Genomic DNA, 10,568 nt, shown 5'->3' with positions numbered 1-10,568 from the left:
TGTGTCTCTAACACGCCGGCAGCACTCTGGACCTGCAGGGGAAACCATGTGTCTGCCGACGCATTAGTCAATGCCAAACTGGCGGGATGGAGTTCTTATCGGGTTTATTGATCGGCCTGGGGAAAGATTACAGCTCTGCCTTTGTGTGCGCGTACATGTGAGAAGAAAGACAGCCAGCGACGACTCTGTTTGTTTGACCCATTCAGGCGGCACAAAGCCTCAAAACTGCTTCAGCCACACATGAAATCTTATCATGAAAGCTGCCACTTAACACAATAAAAAAACACCTGCACAAAGCACAGCAATACAAAACTGTTATGCCATTGAGACTTCACATGGTAAGAGAGAAATTGAAAGAAATTACATTAATTTTAATTAAGGAAATGTATCTGTTGGTGTATTTGTGCTTGTATTTTTATTCCTGCTTTGCTTTGATTGTTTATTTCCTCTTTGCAGGAGAACAGCAGGAGTCCCTTGTGGTTTTCCTTCATTTCCTTTCAGTCTCTCGGGGCTGATGACGTCTTCCCCTGGTGTTTACTTGACTTTGACTCCTGTTTTTTGTTCACTCATGACTGACCAAAAGACACAACACTGGAAGTTAGGTGGAGTACATCTACTTTACAACCTCCTCTGTCTTTACCTCGGCTATTCATCCGTCCATCCGACTGTCATCAGGGGGCCATTGCAGCCTTTCAAAGCCCAGACAGGGCCTCCTTTATGGTAGGAGACTGTCAAAAAGTGCCCTCTAAAACAGAATGGGAGTGGCAGGATGTATAGGCAGAAGGATAATCAGACAGACGGGCTGTTAACTGAAGCAGTATTTAGTCTGTGTGTGAAGTGAAACAGGCCACCGGAGGCTCCTCCGCTGCAGAAGCTGTTATTCTAATAACCTATTAAACCCAGCGATCGTTCTTCAAAGCTGATTTTTTTTTTTTTTCCTTCAGGGAAGAGAAACAGAAACCTATCAGACAGCTAGAATGGTTTAATTTGTTTCCAGCTCCAATCAACATCTTATTTAGAGTCAAGCTCCCTCTAGGGGGGAAAGTGACAGATTTTTCCGTTCATAAACAAAAAAAAATAAATAAATGAAAAAGACACGAAGCCTAAATTAGACTGAATGCATTATTTTATTTTCCATTAAATGTGCTTCCCTTGAGGTTAGAGTCAAAATAATCAAGTGTCTTACAAGAAACAAAAATAAAAGAAGCATCACGTGGAGCAGCGTTAAGGGATCAGGCAACTCTGAAGGTTTTGCACATGGAGGAAATTAAATGCTAAATTCTGCAGAACAGAAGTGTTATGTTCCTTTGCACCCACACTGGGCTTTGTGTGGTGCATGGGCTCGATTCCCTTACCTGTAACCTGCATTTGCATATTTAGTGAAATACACAATTCATTTTGTAACACTGACATTTGAGGTCCTTTTCCTGAGCTGTTATTTGGTCTCCTCTCATGAGGCTTCTTGCAACATCCCAAGTCAAGGTGAATTTATTATTAAAGATAATTATCTCAAGATTTGAAATATCTTAATGACATGTTCACGTCCCACCGAACCCACGGCTGAGGTGCCTTGAGCAAGCACCTAACTGCCAAACTGCTCCACAGGTGGTAGTCCACTGCTTCAAGTACTAATGGATGGGTCAAAGTTCATCTCTTTGTCCTCAGTTTGTTACAACATGTGGGTTTACTTGTTAGAAATAAAGAAGTTCAGTAAATATTACGTTTATAAATGTTCTCTCCAGCAATACCAAGAAAGTCTACGTACATAATGTTCTAGACTAAATGGTTCCATCTAGTGGACGCCTGGAGACATTACATCTTCAAATAACCAAAATAGAATCATATAGACTTAGACTTAGATAAACTTTATTGATCCACAAGTGAAATTGCTTGCAATATATATTTTTAAAACCCAAAAAGCTATTGTGCTAAATAATCAGTAAGTGTTGTCTCAAATGCAGAGAGTTGAGTCCAAAGTCAAGACTTGAACTTGGAGCCACAACTTTAAGTCATTATTTTAGATTACATTACAGTCTTCGTGGGTTTGTGTGCTTTTTCAGCGGTGGAAGAAATAAAGGAATCATTTGTATAAGTGAAAGCACTGATACAACAGTTAAAATAAATAAAAAAAGTTCTTAATATTATGTCTGAGATCACTAAATCGTCTAAAGAAGATTTTACCAGAATGTTTCCAACCTTAATAACCGGAAGAAGAAAAAAACAAAACCAGACGTATTGTTCTATATTATTTTGTTTTAACTTAATTAATCTTTATTTTTTCACAAAATAGTAAGTAATTTCACCCTTTTCCATAGCTTCACAATGTTTTTATAAATTAACCTATGTGATAAACTTTGAGGTAAACATCTCCCTTTTGATGAGCTGACTTTACTGAAGTGTTTTGGGAACCACTGATGAGCTTAATTTTATTATTTTATATGGTATGTGTTTAATGTAACAATAAATGCAGAATCAATTATGTGACGTTCAGTATTTCCAGTTTGAACAGTAATAAATTTCACATTTCTTTTTCAGTTCCTGATATAATTTTTTTCCAACCTGCTGAAGGCGCAGTTTGCTGCAGTTCCGTCCTCCGCCAGCAGGGGGGCGGTCGAACACAAACGTCGCTCTTTCCTCGTCCTCCTGTTTCTTCCTCGTCGATCCCAACTTCCTGTTTCTCCAGCGAGCACATCAGGTGAGCAAACTGTTAAGAAACGGATTTTTATTGGAGTAAATGTGGAAAAAAGTGAACTAAACGTCGTGCTTTATTGTGTTAAACTTTATATTTTTGTGACTAAGCAGCTGTTAAGCAACTCTGAGTGTTTAAACGTGATGTAAATGCGAAAACCTCAAAATAACAATCAGTTGCTTTCAAAAAAAAAAAAAAAAAAAGTGATGGCAGTTTATTGCCCTAAAATTGTTTTAAAGTCTTTGACTTTTGAGATGCAAACCAGAGGGTGGGGCATGTCTCTAAAAAATGAACAGGTGGAGTCCTTTCACTGAAGGTTTCCAGCTCCAGCAGTATATTTCCTTCTCCTGTTGGTCTCCTTACTTACACCCTTCTGTTTATGCCCCTAATCTCTAACTGGGATTCATCATCTCCATCATCCACTGTGAAATGATGCTCTGTCTTAGTCCAGCCCAAGTCTTTGTCCTTATTTCCCTCCTGATAAGATGTTTAGAGACGCCGCTCGTCCTCTGAGACTCCACCAGACATCTCCATCTGCTGACTCTGGATCTGGATCTGTCAGTGAATAAAGCTTCCTGTATTGATCTTCCGACGGAGCTTTGGATGCAGCCGATCCAGTTTCCACAAAGTGTTTTAGAGCCCCATGCGCTGCCCCTTTAGAAACCTTCAGTCTCCGTGATTTGAAGCTGAGAAATCCTCTCTTTTCGCTCACAATAACAAACTGAGTTCTGATGCTGCTATGCTGATTAGTCAGCAGACATGTGTAAAGGTTCTCAGTCAACCTGATCATGATTCATTAAGAAAACAACTGGACTTGTCTGGTTTCTTGGAGGTGTTCCAACATCATCCAAGTATCCATCCATCCAGTATATCTGTGACCTTTTAAGTCGCTACTGTCCTTCTAGGCTACTGAGGTCTTCCTCACACATCTTCTTTCAGTCCCAAATGCAATCCTAAAAACTAAAGGTGATAGGGCTTTTTCTGTTGCTGCCCCTAGACTCTGGAATAATCTCCCTATAGAAATTAAGTCCTGTCCCACCATCACTAGTTTTAAATCAAATTTAAAGACCCATCTATTTTCTTTGGCCTAAAATGTCCATTAATTTCTCCCCTTGTTTGTTTATTTATCTTATTTCTATTTCTTTTCAGTATTATATTAACTGGCATCTTTAGCTTTACTGTACATCTTTCTCTAGTAGTAATAGTTTCAGTAACCATATGTTCTTTTATCTACAATCATACTCTGTTTATTATTATTATTATTATTTTGTATTTTCATTTATTTTATGTTTTATTTATTTTATTTTTTGTCATTTATATTTTTGTTTTTATTACTGTATATATTTTATTTCTGTGAGCACCTTGGGTCAATTACATTGCGTTTAAGTGTGCTATATAAATAAACGTGACTTGACTTGACTTGACTTCTGAAAAAAAATAACTTGTGGGGATTTTGGGTTTAAATAGGAACATCATGTCAAATTGGACATGATGTTCCTATTGACATCGTCTCCTGAAGGTTTCACCACCATTCACACTGGTCTCTGGCTAATAAGAAGTCACTAGAGCATCATTCATTCAAGAAGAAAACAGGAAGGGAAATAAATAAAACAGTAAATATTTTTCATTTTCATGTTCCTTTTCCATTTCCGTTTGCATTATCCATTTATTTATTGTTTTATTTATTTAATCCACATTATATTTCCACATTTATTTATTCATTTGTTTCCTTTATATTGCCACATTTATTTCTTTATTCTTTTACACATTTTTTTATATGGCACTTCTAAGATACCTAGCAAGATACCTGGGAGATTGATCATGAATAAAAAGGATGAATAGAGGTAGAAAAACTAGTGAGTATACAGCGTGCACATAAAGTTACTGTTATAAGAATGAATGGGCTGATTTAATGTGTAGTAGAATTATGCAGAACTGAATGATGGATAACTAAGCAGTGAACTCTGGACGTGTTGACGGGCCTGGACGACCGTGTCTCCATTTGTTGAACATTTGAGAACCAATGTCCCGTCTCTGCTCCTTTCAGCCACGATGTCCTCCTCCAGAGTCAGCGAAGCCCAGTTCAGCTGCCCCATCTGCCTCCAGCGGCTCAAGGATCCGGTCACCATCCCGTGCGGCCACAGCTACTGCATGCGCTGCCTGACGGACTACTGGGACAGGCTGACGGTCTGCAGCTGTCCCCAGTGCAGGGCCACCTTCAGCCCCAGGCCAGCGCTGGGCAGGAACAACCTGCTGGTGGAGATGCTGGAGAAACTCGGCGCCGTGAATCTGAGCGAGGGCCCCTCCGCTCCTCCTCTGTCCGAGGTCCTCGTGGGCCCGGCAGAGGCTTCCAGCACGCCACTTTTGATGTGTCCTTGGTGCGTCCCGAGAGGAATGAGGGACAGGTGAGGAGACTGAAACATGTTTAATTCTTAAATGATCGCTTTTAAGTTGTGTTTTTGTTGATTTGTTATGTTGCTGTTTCAGAGGCTTTTGGGGGAAACACGGAGGCGTTTTGCAGCTCAGATTCAGGAGAGGGAGTTTGAGGTTCAGCAGCTGAAACAAAGTCTGCGCTCCTTCTCTGTGAGTATATGTTAAAAAACTGAACGGTTTTTCAGTAAGAGTGAGATTTATAAATATGAACCCAATGGAAACGGCTTAAATTCTCCATTTAATTGTCTTCTTCCACACTCACGGGTTATGTTTCATATCTCATGTTGCTCCACGGTCTCTATAGTCAGACGTAATGAGCGTCCTGTGTTTCTCCTCAGCGTATGGCCAAGGCGGCAGCAAAGGACAGCAACAATATCTTCTCAGAGCTGATGGCGTTCCTGGAGCGGCGCCGCGTCGAGACCAAGGAGCTGATCAGGGCTCAGGAGAAGACCGAACTGATCCGAGCGGAGAACCACCTGCAGCATCTGGAGCGGCAGATAACAGAGCTAAGGAGGAGAGACGCTGAGCTGGAGATGCTCTCGCGCTCTCAGGACCAGCAGCTGATCGCACAGGTGAAGCGTCTCGCCGTCCTCAACGTTACGTTAAGACACGAGGAGCGTGAACTGAGCGCTGCTGTTTCCTCTTCGGCAGATGTGTCAGTCATTTCAGAGTCCAAAGGAAAGCAGCTCTCTGAGAGTCAGTGCACACGTGTCGTTTGGGCCGGTCAGGAGCGCCATCGCAGACCTGAAGGAGCAGCTGCAGAGCTTCTACCGCACTCAGTTCACAGGCGTCACCTCCGCAGGTCTCTAATATTGATCAGCTTTCTTGCAGTTTCACCTTGGTGACCAACACAAACTTATTATATCATCCTGAATAACTTCACTCAGTGTTTTGAATTTCCTGTTTTCACAGTGAAAACTGTAAACCTCCTGCAGATAGAGACAAACAAAGGTGAGCGTCTTCTCTCTAAACTAGGGCCGGGACTCGATTAAAAAAATTAATCTAATTAATTAGAGGCTTTGTAATTAATTAATCGAAATTAATCGCATTTTAATCGCATATAAATATTTGACCTGAAAACAGTGAGAAGTAATTTTTTTCATATGGATTTTTAGTATACCATTGAATAATGACTAAATTTCCCATCCACGGGGCCAACCAAAGCGGTCTCATCAGCTTCTTCTTTCATGTTCACTGTGGTTTGTTGTTGTCTGAAGTAATGAACAGTGTTGCCAACTCCTCAGGAAAGGAAAGTAGCTATTGGCTGTCCTAAAAGTCGCTAGAAGTCGCTAAATGACGTCATCGGCTAATTTGCATAATTTACCTTTTGGATGTAATTGTGATGGACGCTGTATTATTAACGCGCCTCCTTTATCAGGGCTTGGTATTGGCAAAATGACTCTAAAGAGACACTCTGGCACAGTAACTTAAGTTTTTTTTTTTTTTTTTTTAGTTTTCTTAAGTTTGGTTTAGTTTCTAGCCTACAAGTCACAGGCACAGAAGAACATGAGCATTTTTTGCCATAACTAGAATATTTTTAACATTTTTTGTACAAACGGTTTTTACTTGACAAAATTAACAATCTAAATGGATTATTATTTTATTATTTATTTTAGTGTGACAGTGAAGAAACATTTACATCCCGCTCTGTAAACCAGGGCGCGATCAGCGGCAGCTTTGCGCATGCGTCATTCGTTTGCAGTCTGGACGCGGTGGCGTGGTTCTCCCTCTCTGCTCTGACCGCTGCTGCGCGGGGCTACTGTGAGACTGACCGCCTGTGAGTGCTTTGGGACGGGAGAGGGGCTCACGGCTGCACCCGCTGCTTGTTGAGGACACTGGTAATGAACGCTAGTTGGTGCTCCAGTATAATCGGTCCACCGAAACTCATCCAGTGAGAAACGTTCCGCGGTGCAAAAATAAGTGTGATTAAAATGCGTTAAAAAAAATTAACGCGTTATTTCTGTGTAATTAATTAATCTTAATTAACGCGTTAAAGTCCCGGCCCTACTCTAAACACCTAAATTAAAATTGAAGCACCAGATCTTTTCATTTTGACACTTTAAATAGCAAAACAATACTCATAAGATCTGACACAGGTCGTGAGAGACAGTTTAAATCTGGATTGGATTAGTGCAAACCACACCTTGTTCACACAGAGAAAACTGGATTTATATTTAAAACAGTTAAGACCATACAGTGAAATTCTTACTTTTCAACAACACTAAATAAGTCAAGTAAATATAAAACCTACATAGAGCAAAAAAATATAAAGTAAATTGGAAATAGTAGAGGAAATAGTACAATAGTCATAGAAGAAATAGAAGTAACTCAGTTTGTTTTGATGGTCGCTGCTTGAATATAATTTAGTGTTTCAGTTAAAATGTTCTGCCTCAGACTTTCTCTTTACTTTCCAGCAGAGGCCTGTGATTCTTCCTGCGTTCCCGCTTTGAACAGCAGAGACGATCTCCTTCAGTGTGAGTTGTGTCTCACTCTAATGTCAGTCATCTCCTCTTTTAACCCGGTACTCAAACCCGACCGTCTGCTCTCTCTGCAGATTTCTGCCCGCTGTCTCTGGATCCTTTCACGGCGCACAACGAGCTCTCCCTGGCCGAGGGGAACCGCGGAGCCAGTCGGACCGGACAGCTGCAGAGCTACCCGGACCACCCCGACCGCTTCGACACCTGGGGCCAGGCGCTGTGCCGGGAGGGTCTGCGGGGCCGCAGCTACTGGGAGGCGGAGTGGGACGGCCTGCAGGTGGTGCTGGGGCTCAGCTACGAGAGCATTGGAAGAAAGGTGGGTGTCCTAGGAGTGTTTACAGGATGTTAGGGTTCATTTTAGCACATTTTAGTTTTGGGTCTCAGTCTCATGTTATGTCTGCAGCTAAAACAGTGCGACCCCTGGAGGACAAACTACGAATAGCAGTTACTTCTATTGAAGCAGTTAGCAAATTCATCTCTCAATATTTCTCTCAGTAAATATATTTTTCTAAAGGTGCTATTGACATAGAATTTTCACCAGATGACAGTAAGAGTCCAATTAATCCACACATGCAAAAAAAAAAAAAAAAACATGGACCATGGACAATACTTCATACAGAAGCAAAAATTAGCACCAAACCACCCGATGTTAATCTGCACTGACAAGGGGCAGGATTGCTTTCGTAATAACTGATGGATTTAATGATGGATTTAATGCCTTCTTGCACCTCCCTTTCTTAATGTCTGCATCCCTGTGTCATTTCACATTATTACACTTAATTCATACACGTCTGTGGGTTGATTTCCTTGCATGTGTGGATTGTTACTGACATCTGGTGAAAGTTTCTTGTCAATAGAACCTCATAGGGACAAAAGTCTTTTCAAGTTTTATTTTTTTTTATTATTATTACTTAGCGTTGGCTATGGTGTGTATTTTTTAACAAATTTACCATTAAGGGACAAAAGTGTCCTCTTCAGAAATGCCGTGAAAATAGTATATGTTAACATTTTGTTTGCTTTTTTTTTTTTTTTTTACATAAATCTTTTAATCAACTTCAGTTCTAATCATAAATACCAAATGTTTGATTAATTTCACAAGTTTAACCTTTTATATGCCAGTGTTTTTTGCCAATTAGAAGTACAGTGTCCAACAACTTAGATCGCTCTAGAAATAAAACATAAATACCAAACAAGATGATGTTTATTTAAAAAAATAAATAAATAAAAAAAAAACTTAACATATGGCGCTTTTGTTCCTTAATGGTAACAACGTAACAATTTTTGTAAATCTGACACTACAAAAAAAAATTTAAAAATCCATCAAAATCAATGTTTCTACTAATCATCCATATATCCAAGGCTCTGATAAAAAAAATCCACTTTGCATTCAGATTATTGAAAATATTAAATAATTATTAATCCAATATTTGGTATCTATGATTAGGACTGAAGTTGATTAAAAGATGTATGTGAAAACAAAAAAACAAAAGAAAGAAAAATATTAACATATGCTATTTTTATGTGACTTTTGAAGAGGACACTTTAGTCCCTTAATGGTAACAACATAACAATTTTAAAGTCAGGTATGAGGGTTAAAAAAACAAAACAAAAACAAAAAAACAGAGACGTGTTTAGTATTTATTTTACTTCCTTTAATCAGCTTTTTCTTAACGTTTAGATCCTGAGTTAGCTTTATGAGTGCTCCTAGGTCTGCTACGGGTCCATATTTCCTAAACCTCTCCAACAGGGGTGTCAAACACACTGTCAGAGGGTCCAATCTGCACCACGAGACACATTTGCATAGTGCTAAAAATTACAGAGAAGACGTCAACTGTCATTTTTCAATAAAAGTAACTGCTATTCCTAACCTGAATGAACCTGAATGAACCTGAATGTGACCCCCAGACTAAAATAGAGTTTGACACCCCTGCTGAAATTACTGGACTCAGACTCAAAGTGCTGAAGTTTCCTGCACACCACACATTTTAAATTTCTGTTAGTAAAAGTAATTATTTTCCATCCACGCAAAACTTTTTTTTCTTGCCATCTTTGAATATTATACCTTAAATTATGTGACATAGTGCTTTAACACAAATTTATATGTTTGAATAATGAACTATAGTATCAGTGTCTTATTATTCCTGTCTGATCCATCGTCCCCAGGGCTCGTCCAACGAGTGCCGGCTGGGACACAACTCCCTGTCGTGGGGTCTCAGCTGCAGCTCGTCCTCCTTCTCCTTCTGTCACGCCAACCAGTCGCAGGCGGTGGCAGCCCTCGCCGGCTCCGCGGCCCGCAGGATCGGCGTGTTCCTGGACCACGACGCCGGCCTGCTCTGCTTCTACGCCGTCACGGCCAGAGGAGTCCACCTCCTGCACCGGGTGGAGACCAGATTTGACCAGCCTCTGTACCCGGCAGTGTGGCTCGGCGCCAACTCTAGCGTCGCCTTCTGTGTCCCAGACTGAGGACGAGCATCTAAGCTGTGTTAGGTCAGTAAGTTCATGCAGTTAAAACATTATTTAGGTGTTGTCTAGAGCTCTACTGGTACATTAGCTGCTCATCAGTATTAGATATATTATAATATTTTGCATGTAATGAATATTAATAGCCATCTAAACCTAAATGCTACATTTAATGCTTATTACGGTAAAGTGCACTTTTTACACACTGATCAGCCATAACATTATGACCACTGGTGTAATAAATAACACTGATTATCTGGTTGTCATGGGACATATCAGGCAAAAACATTTTTGGAAGGATTTGAGAGACCATTCGTGTTATTCACTTCACCGGTTTTAATGTTGTGGCTGATCTGTGTACTTCTGATATATCATTGGCTGGATTTTTTTAGATTTTATTCAGCTGGATTCTTGTACCGATATATTATTAGTGTGCCTCATGCTGGGATCAGACGACATGATATCTACCTCATTAATTAATGTGGTCTCACTCAGTCTGAACCAGCACA

At 40.2% G+C, this 10,568-nt stretch overlaps 1 pseudogene across 1 annotated transcript; it reads left to right on the top strand.

The window, feature by feature from the left end:
* Positions 1-4,481: 4,481 nt before the first annotated feature.
* Positions 4,482-10,158, top strand: LOC311491024 (tripartite motif-containing protein 16-like protein; annotated as a pseudogene). The gene is made up of 8 exons (XR_014699945.1): positions 4,482-5,094; positions 5,177-5,272; positions 5,461-5,694; positions 5,774-5,924; positions 6,035-6,073; positions 7,537-7,596; positions 7,677-7,915; positions 9,763-10,158. The product of XR_014699945.1 is annotated as a tripartite motif-containing protein 16-like protein (transcript).
* Positions 10,159-10,568: the final 410 nt, after the last annotated feature.

The sequence above is a fragment of the Chelon labrosus genome (genome assembly GCF_963514085.1).
Source record: "Chelon labrosus genome assembly, chromosome: 7".
NCBI lineage: Eukaryota > Metazoa > Chordata > Actinopteri > Mugiliformes > Mugilidae > Chelon > Chelon labrosus.
The sequence above is the reverse complement of the archived record's forward strand: the minus strand, read 5'-3'. Positions and strand labels throughout refer to the sequence as shown.